Raw genomic sequence first — 12909 nt, 5'->3', positions numbered from 1 at the left:
AACTGATTCACTTTGTTATAAAGCAGAAACTAACACACCATTGTAAAGCAATCATACTCCAATAAAGATGTTAAAAAAAAAATATATATATATATATATATATAGTGCTTGATTGTTGAGCTTGGAAGCCCATTAAACTCAAAACTGATCATTGCGTTTATTTAGCTATGCACACGTGTGACTGCACATGCACATATATTTGCTTAATTCCATTAAGATGAAATTCTACCCTCAATTTTTGTTTTAAAGAAAAAGTCATTTGGTCACATTAAGAATAGGCAAAACCACATTATTTCATTCATTTCCAGAGAGAAATATATCAAGAAGGCGAATATCTATACTTTGTACAGGCGCAATTTCCTTCACATTTCTTTCTGTTCCACTCCTGCTTCCCCAACACACAAACATTGGCAATATTTATTTCCTGCTAAAGTACTAATGTAATAAGCCTAATATTTCACAATTTTGACCATTAGTTGTGTTCCCATAGTTGAAATTCTGATCACTTGTCATTTTTAAAATGCCCTCTCATATGCTCATTCTTTATCAAGAAAAAAATGTGAAATTTGAGAATTTTAATGGCATAATTTGTTGTTTTTACTTTTTACTGCTTTTGGTCCTTTATTTGGTTCCTGAATGGATCTGTGTGTATGGTTACGCAACCTGCACTATTTCCTCATCCCTCCTAGTCTTTCTCACTTGGTTCTACACTGAGTGAACTTGTGCCTACCACTGACATCCAGATAACAAGATACTCTACTCTGCTATTCAACTTTGACCACTTCCCTTTCCACCTTGCACCATAGCACTACCATTGAGAGATGAAAGAAGCAAGTAATGATAGAAAATAACAAAAGGTTTTTTTCCTTATCACAGGATTGAGAAATCTACTGGACTCATATCCTTCCTGGGGCCATATTAAAAATGATGAAAACGTGTTGCGTTTGGTACAGATGTCAAAATTTTCCAAGGGCACAGAATTAATTCAATTCTGTACTTCCCACACACTTCCACAAACTTTTTTAATTAGAATGAACTTGGTTTTTTTTTTTGTATGCCCAAGAACATTTGGGTTATCATTTACAATCAAGGGGAAAACGAATCAGAGTGATAGATCATATGGAGTTGCTTTTAACCACAATATGGTAACTGGGACCAGAAACAGTGGACAAGTTATTTTTTAATTGTTTGGTTTTGGTTTTGGTTTTTAATCTTTTCCATCTCAACAGCCTTACACTATACCAAAATGAGATCACAATCTTGATCAACTTGTGATTTAAGAAGAATACTGAGAGAATCTAAATATAGTGAAAAACAAATGACTGTCACTGATATCCAGGATAAAATATTTCAACCTTGTTTTTTAGAGGATGGGGTTATTTTACATATCCTAAATTAACCTCAACAGGAAAACTGCCTTATTTTGGGTAAATCAGGAAAACAGAATGAAATTTATGAATAGCAAGAATACGTAGTCATTCAAGACAATGGACTTTCTTTTTTGAGGAGTTTTTTTTTTAACATCTATTTGAATCGATTAGTGGGAAACAGAGTAGAACAAAGCCTAGATTTGGGGATTCCTCTTTCCCAAGCAGATATATTCTTCCTGTTAGCAGGGTCAATGTGGAGAAGATAAATAGCAGTGAGAAAATAATTCTTTTTTAAAGGATCATATGCATTATAAAAAGATGATTTGTCAAATAGAAATCCATTAGTAATTTTTCTTTCCAGAATGATATAACTTTGAAAAATGAAGATTATTAAATACGGAAAGTAACCTAACTCACAATAAATTCATTCTCATCATTACTGATAATGATAATCACTCACAAAACATATCCTGAGGTCCTTTGCATATTCATTCATTAACCAAGCTGGCAAATCATCACTTTGACACATGGGTTATCCATGACTATCAGGCACATAGCTCTGTAAGTTATCCAGCCAGGGACCCCTACTTTATCTAAAGAGTAAGACATTGGTCAAAATTTTTTTTTCAAACTTTTATTGAAAAGCCGAGGGTGTGCTGTATCCCTTATCAGAAAAGACGCTTCTCATATGAGTGGAGGCTGTGGACACCACCTTCCACCTGAGCTGAGGATGTTCCCTCCTCAAACTTGAGCTCTCCAGAATACATCATGGCTTGGACTTGGGTTGAACTCTTGGCACCAATGTCCTGGCAGGAGTGCTAGATGCCGGCAATCAGGTAGGGAACAAATCTGTGCATGGATCCTTTATCCTGCACAGCCCCAGACAGCCCCTGGGCCACCCTGATTTTGTCAGCTTCACTGAAGTATCGGTTCTGGCTGCTGAGATGCTTGTCCATGGCATCGAGAGAACCCATACCATGATATTTCTTTAGCTGGATCCCATCAGAGAAGAAAACTCGCCAGGGGCTTCAGTGGTAACAGCCAGGAGGGAGCCCATCATAACTGTGGAGACCCCAAGGGCCAAAGCTTTGGCAATATGGCCCACATTTTGGATCCCTCCATCAGCAATGACAGGGACATCAAAGCACCGTGCATATTCTCACACGTTGTACGCTGCTGTTGATTGGGGCCGCCCACAGGCCAGCACTTCCTGAGTGATGCAGATGGAGCCACTGCCCATTCCCACCCTCAGGGCATCTACACCAGCATCAGTGAGGTTCTTGGCCTGAGCAGCTGTGACCACGTTGCCTCCAATGACTTGGAGACTGGGGTATTTCTCTTTGATGTATTTGATCATGTTGATCTGGAAGACGGAGTTTCCCTGGGAAGAGTCCAAAACCATCACGTCCACACCAGCCTGGACTAGCAAGTCCAGCTGATACTTGTCATCCTCATGAGTGCCGATGGCTGCTCCACACAGCAGCTGCTTCTTGGCATCTTTCGAGGCCAGTGGGTAATCTCGGTTTTTCTTCAGGTCTGTCTGGGCAATGATGGCAACCAGCTTATCATCTTCATTCACAGTGGGTAACTTTCCCTTCTCGCTGTGCTGCAGAATTTCATTTGCTTCCTTCAATGTGATGCCTGCAGGGGCTACCACCAAGTCTTCCCTCTTCAACAAGATCACTCCCAAAAACCGGTCATGCCCCTCCTCCTTGAGAAAATCAATGTCCCTTAAGGAGATGATGCCCACCAGGTGGCTCCCTATCCGGCCTGTGTCAGTGATGGGGATACCACAGAAGCCATGCCGGGCCTTGGCTTCAAAGACATCCCACACTCGATCCTTGGGACTGAGGACCACAGGGTCCATGATGAATCCCTGCTCGTATTTCTTCACTTCACGAACTTCATTGGCCTGGAATTCTGATGTACAGTTGTAGTGGGTGAAGCCAATACCACCTGTAAGCGCCATTACTATGGCCATCCCAGCCTCTGTGACTGTGTCCATGGGTGAGGAAACCAGTGGGGTCTTCAGAGTGATATTTTTAGTCAGAGCAGAGGTCAGGTCCACTTGGTCTGCAGTGAAGTCGACGTACCCGGGGAGAATGAGAAAGTCGCTGTAGGTGAGACTGTCCGTGCAGTTGAACAGCTGCTGTGCAGTGAGTCTATCGTCTGGCATGTAGGATGTGCCGCCGCTCTCAGGTAGTCGGCCATGGCTGGCACAGGGCAAGGCCGAGCGTCTCCGAGGACCATGCCGCAGAGCCAAAATTTTTATATACTGGTAATTTGGGGGGAAAGCTTAAATCACCATTATAACTTCTAGTCACGTAATTCTAAATGACTTAGACTGAATTTCTTATAATGTGTGTTAAGCTAAAAAGAAAAAGTACTTTTGATTATTTAGAAATTTCAAAATTCTGAAATCTGTGAAACACAGTTCTTACAGCAATGATTCATCAACTAAGAAATCATATAAATGGGGCTGTCTATTATTGCAAGAGTCAACACATTTTTACTGACATGCATGCCTTCTTAAATAGCCTAAAGTTCTTTTCTATTATGTTAAACGACCAGTATCCTCCAGATCTGGACTAGACAAACCAAGGTACACATTATTGAAAGTCTTGCCATGAGTCATTTGGCAATTATCTGAGAATAATTACCCTTGGAATCCTGACTCACAAATAATTTAGCTATTCAGCCCACCTTCTTTGTGCAAAAGCTTAGTGTGAAACGGGAACCAAGGAAATAAAATAAACGTCTGTTTCCAATATTCAGAACATCTGCATGAGTAAAAATTATTCAAAAAGATACCATGAATTTTTTAAATGAAATGCAGCATGTAAAAATTAAGCACTTGATCTTTTCCTTTATATTTCATTAAAAAATTCTAACTAGACTATCACCAGCTGTACATTTTACTACATTTTATATTATGGCAGGCAGTCAAAGCAATACCGCATTCTTTCTCATCTGAATTCCACATAAAAATTAATTTAAAAAAAAAGGAAAAAAACAGAGCATGTCTTTTGTCAGATGCAACAAAGAGTTAAGGATGTCATACAAACCGAGAAGAGACAATAAAAATGATCCAAAAACAAACTTGATTCCAAATAGAAAGTCTGAGATAAAAGAAAAGTGATATTGTTTGATTTCTTGTTAATTCAGACTTCCTAAAAGAAATGGGAATTTGGATAAGAAATTTTGTTTAGCTTTGGAGAAAGGATGCACATAATTTATAAGTAAAACCTGAGGAAATGGAGAAAGTCATCTTACTGGTTATTTTTTGTCCTGTAGCCTGACGATTCATAAACCAAGCAAGAAGAATATGCAAGTTATAAATCAGGAATCAACCAATACCAATCAAGTTTCCATATTTTTAAGAGAAACAAAGAATAATTAGGGAAAACATTCGTAAGACAAGCAAGAATTATTGTCTTGGGCTTCTCTGGTGGCGCAGTGGTTGAGAGCCCGCCTGCTGATGCAGGGGACACGGGTTCGTGCCCCAGTCTGGGAAGATCCCACATGCCGCGGAGCGGCTGGGCCCGTGAGCCATGGCTGCTGAGCCTGCGCGTCTGGAGCCTGTGCTCCACAACAAGAGAGGCCACAACAGTGAGAGGCCCGCGTACCGCAAAAAAAAAAAAAAAAAAAAAGAATTATTGTCTTAAATAGGCAGATCAAACAATATCACTTAGGTTTCGGTTGGCATTTCCAATTGCTTTATGTAAATTGATTAGTCCAAGGATTTGAAAAGTTTTCCTCTTTAATTTAAAAATATTCATTCTGTTAGCAAGTAAGCAAAACAAACATGGCTCACACCCTTAGCTTCATCTGTAAAATGAAAAATAGCATTGAGATAGCATCTCAATAAATGTTGTTCCCTTCCCCATTACCTCTCTATCTCACATTAATGGAAAGTCACAGGCCATACAGAATGAATACCAGATAGATAAGATCGTTTAGGTTAAGTGACAACATGTGTCTTTTGCTTGGCTTTTGGAAAATGTTGATTGCCTCTAACAACAATATTGCCTGTAATCCTCATCATATAATAAGAAATGAAAATAAGATATTATTATATTTTTCTCTTTTGAAAAAAATGTCATTGAATTTTTAAGATAGATGTATCATATTCTTAGATGATAAAGTTTTTTTTTAGAAATGCTATACATTTCTGTTACATTAGAAACACTAAACATTACTAAGATGTACAAATTCAAGTATACTGTATATGTTCATTTTAAGACTTATATCCATGCTGTAGATCACGAAAATAAATTGAATGTTCTATAATATTTGTCTTTTAAACCAAAACCCAGGGTGGAGAGAGATGGGAAATAATAACACGGATTTACTTTTTTAATACTTAGCCACGGCTGATCTCATATTTGTAAAGGAAAGTAAAATTATGATGTTAATATTGTAGAACTGACAACACACTTAAAAGAATGTAACTCTACACTGTTTTCTATTGCCTATGAAATCCTAAGAAAACAGAATTTTATCAACAGAATTATTGCTAGGAAAATTATAATAATAACTGGCAGTATTTTCATTATTTTTTCTATTTACTAGGAAAAAAGTAGAAAAAGGATGAAGCATGTGATGCCTTTACTTAATATCGCACTACCTCACCTTAGCATATGGCTACATAAGGATTGAAAAAATTGCATGGATTTTGTTTTGAATTTCATTTAAATTAGAATTTTCTCACATGTTCAATCTTATGAAATTTGCTAACATTTGATCTTCGCTTCAGTAATCAATCTTTTGTTTTCCTTTTTTGTTGTTCTTGTTATGACTTTTTTCCCACTTCTACTATAATCTTCCTGAAAAAATGTTATTAATATTTGGGCCTTTAAGAATAAACAGTGTCAATGAAAAAAAATCTAATATCCCTATATAATTTATACTATAACTTCTCATTACTCTCCACAGAAGGGTAAAAACATTTTCATGAAAAAAAAAGCTATTTTAGTGACCTTTTGTCCCTCCCTAAGAGGAAGAAGTCTGACAGGTAGATATATGGAGAGTTTGTTATTGTAAATTCCAGATCTTGTGATTATCTCTGACTCAACTTCTGGGGTTTTATCTGGAATTCCTGTGAAGGGTCAACAAGTGTATTACTGCCTGTCTTCACCTTCTTGTGACCTTAATTTTAAAACTACACCTTATAGGACTCAGAAAGCAGATTATCGTGCTGTATTTCAGCAGATAGACTTTGGAATGGGACGCATCAGAAAATATATCATTATCTCAAGCAACCAGAAATCTACAACTTTTTAATATATTTATGTATATCTACTTTTGTTTATCTTTAATTGTAGAGTTTAAGGAAAAAATTTTAGGAACTTTTTGACTCCAATACCTTTTCAGAGCCAAACATCCCACTGCATTATTTCTTCTGGGGGAAAATTTTTTATAGTATTTCTATAATTAAATGATATCTAATATAGATAGATGTAGATGTATTTACATAAATACATTTTAATAGATAAACCATGATGAATATTCATATTAAAATTTTGGAAAATAGACAAATGTAGATAAAGCAACACATTTTGATGACATAACTTGTCCACATATACTAGAAAACTGAAATGAGCCATTTCTGAGTAAATTTTAAGTATAAACTTTAAGTTCACTGGTTCCAAGCCTCCAATTATTGCTCCAGAAACCTGGAGCAGTGGTTAAGAATAACAGAACTATTACTATTACGGGATGGTGAAAATAGGTTTACTAAAATGAACACATAACATAGGTAACAAATGGTGGAAACAAATGTACAAGAAGAAAGGAAATTAAAGATGAATATATAGAAAATCTCCTGGAAAGGAGATACTGCAGTGTAATGCTTAAAGACTATGATTTTGACGTTGCCTAATGGGTTTCAGACCACTTGCTAGATGTGAGATGTGTGATCTTAGGCAGGTCATTTAACCTCTCTAAACGCATTTTTCCATCAGTGAAAAGAATATAAAATTGTGCCTATCTTATAGGTCTGACATGAGGATAAAAAGTTACACATTTTGTACAGTACCTGGCATATAAGCCTTTGTTGTTATGAAAATGTACACTGTAAATTTAACAAAATAATTGGATGATAAACAAAACCATCCAAAATTATAGATGATCCAAAATGTTACTATAGTCTAAAATGTAAGGTCCCAATTAATCTCAAATGCAGTTATGGGATAAAATTAAATTCTTATTATTAGAAAAGGAAAAGAATTTCAATAAAGAACCAAGCTATGAATTTGGTTTATTGTCTGAAACAGAATAATACATGGAAATCATGAGCTATGGGTGCAACCGTCTTTTGTGTTATGCTTTATCCCTGTGACATTGTTAAAGACTTTCAACAAATCAAAAGTTGAGAACATTTGAATACTAAAAGCACAAAAAAATACCCCTAAGAATAATGATTATGTGAGATTAAGAAATCTAGCACATTCATCTTTTCAACAGCAATTTTTCAGTTTCTTTTAATTTGATAAAAATTTCTGCCATCTTAAACATTTTTCCCTGCAATCATTTAAAGACAAACAAAACTCAGAAGTAAAAATCTATGAGACCATTTCCACTTATTATCACATATAAAATGTGAACCGGAGCTTTTCCTTTTGATCAACTTTGAATGGCAAATTTTGTCAAGCTACGTTTAAATATCCCATCATGATTCCAATTCTTTCTGCACACATACCTTTCCAGTCATTTTGTTTCAAATGATTGTTAATACCCTGAAGTCCTAAAAAAAGTTCAGTCAGTATAGTCAAACTGGATATGTACTTAGAAATAATGACAGAGAGCTCATGGCAATGTGTATTTTACACACTGAACTTGTCTCCTGGTCAGTTATGCCGGGTCTGAAATTAAATATTCTTGACCTATTTCTGTGATCTCTCTTACATTGTTGTCCTAAACTATTTATTATCTAAACATTATAATTTTATATGTTTATTCCATTTCTCACATATTTATAGCCAAATCTTTTTTAGATATCTTGATGAAGTAACCTCACCATCTACCTATATATTTACTAGATAAAATAACAGTAAAAATATTTTTTGAGATCTCTGATTCTCTTGGTACCACTGATAATTTAGCATATTGCCCTATCAACAGACAATAGAATCCTGATTATCTATTAATTAAGGCATATTTTCTATGACAGCTAGGGCCTAACTAAGCCCAATATCTTTGTTTTGCCTTTTCAGTTCCTGCTTGATTGATTAGTTCATTTACGTACCCCAGTGTTCCAATAAGACATTATATATAGGCTTCAAAATATCAAATAGATCATGATTTCTACATTTCTTTTATTTTAATTGAATTTTATTATTAAATATTCATAAAGAGGAGCATATTTAACATATATGGCTAGCTCAAAGAGTAGTAATAAAATGTATACCTGTTTTCCCATTAACCAATTTATGTAGTTGGAGCCTTGTATTTTCTAAAGCTTCATATTTTGTCATCTTTGCTTGCAATTCCCCCCATCAGAGATAACCAATAAATTTTGTATTATTCATTATCTCTTTTCTCTATGGACTTTGCCACATTTATCTATATACTTATACAACATGTTCCTTTTGGCCCAAATTTGAACTAAACATGAAATCATATTGAAGAAACTCTGCTGTGACATGATTTGACACTCGACATTAAGTTTTGAGATATATATCAAATTTTATTTATGCACTGCTGACAAATTTTATTTATGCACTGCTGACAAATGTGTTGAGGGTTATGTTCTAGTCTGAGCCTCCTATCACAATACAAGAGAGACTTGAGGAGACCTATTGCTGGGTCATAGGGTATATTTTAAACTTTACTTGGAAAAGGCAAATTGTTTTCTAGAATACACCAATTTATAACTCCCACAGCAGTGCGTTAGAGTTCCTATTGTTCCTCATGTCTGAAAATATGTGATCTTATCGGCTTTTAAATTTATGTCTGGTAGGTATATCATTGGACCTTTAATATTTTCCTAAGAACTAATAAACTTAAGCATCTTTTCATATATTTATTAAAATTTGTGTTTCCCTTCTAAGAAATAACTGTTCATAACTTTTTCACATCTTTTTCACTGGATTGTTGGTTTATGTATTACCTTTTGATTCATGGGAATATACATGGCATATATATGTTAATGTGTTTTTTACTTTTTCAATGAACATAAGTTCTTAATTTTAATGTAGATGAAAACTATCAACTTTTTGACATTGTTTTGAGCTTTTTTAATATTAAGAAAGTATCCTCTACTTCAAGTGCATAAAGATATTCTCTATCATTGATGCTAAGGTTTGAAGACCTGGTTTTCAGAGTTAAGTTTTTGTCCATCTAGAATTGACTTCTGTGGATGCTGTGAGCTCTAGATCTAATGTTCCTGAATTTAATAAGCCACCCTTTCCCAATGCCAACTTTCACCTGTATCAAATGTTAATATATACACCAGTTTATTTCTGGGTTCTCTGATTCGTCAATATAGTTTTCCATCTCTGCACAAATACCAAATTGTCTTATTACAGGTTTATTTTGTCTTGATATGTCCTAGAGCTTAGGTTTAACAAGCCAGATACATTGCTCAGAGACAGGAGGCAAAATGTTGTTACCCTCTTTATTTCCAGAGATGTTTGTACCTTATAATTTATTTCATCCTCTTTCAGTACAACTATACACACTTTGTTTTGTATAGAATGTGCTTGGTATATCTTTCTTTGTACCTTTTACTTTGAACCTTTCTTTGTTTTTATATTTTACTTGTGTCTCTTATTTAGAACATATAGCCAGATTTTCTTTGTATTTCCATTTTGATAATCTTTTATTTTACTGAAGAATTTAGTCTATTTACATTTATTGTGTTGTCGACATGAAATATTTGGAATTATTTCTATCAACTTTTTTCTATGTTTCTTATTACATTTTCCTCTACTAGTTTCACAGCTCAGTCTTTAATTCCTATTCATTTAGTGGTTACCCCAGATATTTAATTTATGTTACTTAAAAGGTTCTAAGGTTAATAGTATCACTAATTTGAACAATAATAGCATATAAGTTGGAAGGGAGCTAATTAGAATAAAGCAAGCCTAGGTCCTTGTATTATTTGAAGAGAAAGTTACATCTGGAGAACTTTATACCAGAAACACTTTATACTTAATTTTTTGCTTTTTTGTGGGACCACATAGATAATATGGCTTGGGGCCTCAAACCAACAATAGGAAAGAATTCTTAGGAATTCTCATGGGAGACTTCCTCCATTCACCCAGAGCCGAAGTATCCTCACAATGCCACTCTGCAGAGCAGCTTTATATTGACATGGTTTATTTTTCATTATTTGCTTTTTGTTATTGTTACTGTGGTTTATCCACTGAACAGATCACCTTTGCAAGAATATCAGATATGATCTCCTTATTTTTGTAAACCCATCATTTTGTCTCCCACCTCTGAGCAGTGCATCGGCCTGTTAAACCTGAAGTTCTAGGCCAAAGCTTCTCAAATTACCTGAGGTGAAGAAGCATGTTTTATTGTTTTTGTTTTTTAATTTACAATGCTTTGCAAGCAAGCCCTAGATTCAGCCTCTTTTCAAAGGTTCATTTTATTGAAGAATGGGTTCCAGTGGAACTTAGAAACCAAGATCTGGACACTGGATAGCTTGTTTCTACTGGGGTGTCACTGCTTCTAGACCATCCCAGCAAAGAGAGCTATGAAATATGTGTATATTAACCCATGTACATGAACATATCTGTAATTATTTATGTTCATATATTGATATATTAAGCTGAAGATAAGTTTGTACTGCCTCTGCTTGAATTCTATATGACAGGGCATATATTTAAGCTTTAAAAATGGTATTTTCCTTATCCACAGAATAAAATTAATTTAAAAAATATCACCTGGAAACACTAGCTTTTAGAAGCTTTTTGCAAGACGTATATTGATATTTTAAAATAATAAAACTGAGGTCAAGGCTGGAGGTGCCTTCAAGATGGCAGAGGAGTAAGACGTGAGATCACCTTCCTCCCCACAAATACATCAAAACTACATCTACATGTGGAACAGCTCCTACAGAACACCTACTGAATGCTGGCAGAAGACCTCAGACTTCCCAAAGGACAAGAAAATCCACACATACCTGGGTAGGGCAAAAGAAAAAAGGAAAAACAGAGACAAAAGAATAGGGATGAAACCTGCACCTCTGGGAGGGTGCTGTGAAGGAAGAAAAGCTTCCACACACTAGGAAGCCCCTTCACTGAAGGAGAAGGGGGGTGGGCAGGGGGGGAAGCTTCAGAGCCACAGAGGAGAACACAGCAAGAGGGATGCAGAGGGCAAAGCGGAGAGATTCCTGCATAGAGGATCGGTGCCGACCAGCACTCACCAGCCTGAGAGTGTTGTCTGCTCACCTGCTGGGGTGGGTCGGGGCTGGGAGCTGAGGCTCAGGCTTTGGAGGTCAGATCCCAGGGAGAGGACTGGGGTTGGCTGAGTGAACACAGCCTGAAGGGAGCTAGTGCACCACAACTAGCAGGGAGGGAGTCCGGGGAAAAGTCTGGAACTGCCTAAGAGGCAAGAGACCATTGTTTTGGGGTGCACAAGGAGAGGAGATTCAGAACACCACCTAAATGAGCTCCAGAGACGGGCACGAGCCGCGGTTATCAGCGCAGACACCAGAGACGGGGATGAGACTCTAAGGCTGCTACTGCAGTCACAAAGAATCCTGTGTGCAAGCACAGGTCACTATCCACACCACCCCTCCCAGAAGCCTGTGCACCCTGCCACTACCAGGGTCCCATGATCCAGGGACAACTTCCCCAGGAGAACGCACGGCACATCTCAGGCTGTTGCAACATCACACCGGACTCTGCTGCCACAGGCTCGCCCTGCATTCCATACCCCTCCCTCCCCATGGCCTGAGTGAGCCAGAGCCCCCTAATCAGCTGCTACTTTAACCCCATCCAGTCTGGGCGGGGAACAGATGCCATCAACCTACACACAAGGGCAGGGCCAAATCTAAAGCTGAACCCCAGGAGCTATGCCAACAAAGAAGAGAAAGGGAAATCTCTCCTAGCAGCCTCAGGAACAGCAGATTAAATCTTCACAGTCAACTTGATGTACCCTGCATCTCTGGAATAGACTTTGGGAGCAACTGTAGATTTGGGGTTTGCTTTCTGCAACTAATTTTTCTGGTTTTATGTTTATGTTAGTTTAGTATTTAGAGTTTATTATCATTGGTAGATTTGTTTAATGATTTGGTTACTCTCTTCCTTTTTTTTATATATACAGACATATATTTCTTTTTTTGTGAGTGTGTATGTGTATGCTTCTTTGTGTGATTTTGTCTGTATAGATTTACTTTTGTCATTTGTCCTAGGGTTCTGTCTGTCCATTTTTTGTTTGTATTTATAGTATAGTTTCTAGTGCTTCTTATCATTGGTGGATTTGTTTTTTGGTTTCGTTGCTCTCTTTCTTTCTTTTCTTTATTACCTTTTATTTTTTTTTTATTTTAATAACTTTATTTTATTTTTCTTCTTTCAATTTTTCTACC

The 12909-nt window shown here is 36.5% G+C and overlaps 1 pseudogene; it reads right to left on the bottom strand.

Annotated features, from left to right (window-relative positions):
• Nucleotides 1–2038: 2038 nt before the first annotated feature.
• LOC115845851 (inosine-5'-monophosphate dehydrogenase 2 pseudogene) lies at nucleotides 2039–3581 on the bottom strand (annotated as a pseudogene).
• Nucleotides 3582–12909: the final 9328 nt, after the last annotated feature.

This window comes from Globicephala melas, chromosome 2 (genome assembly GCF_963455315.2).
Source record: "Globicephala melas chromosome 2, mGloMel1.2, whole genome shotgun sequence".
Classification (NCBI taxonomy): Eukaryota; Metazoa; Chordata; class Mammalia; order Artiodactyla; family Delphinidae; genus Globicephala; species Globicephala melas.
The sequence above is the reverse complement of the archived record's forward strand: the minus strand, read 5'-3'. Positions and strand labels throughout refer to the sequence as shown.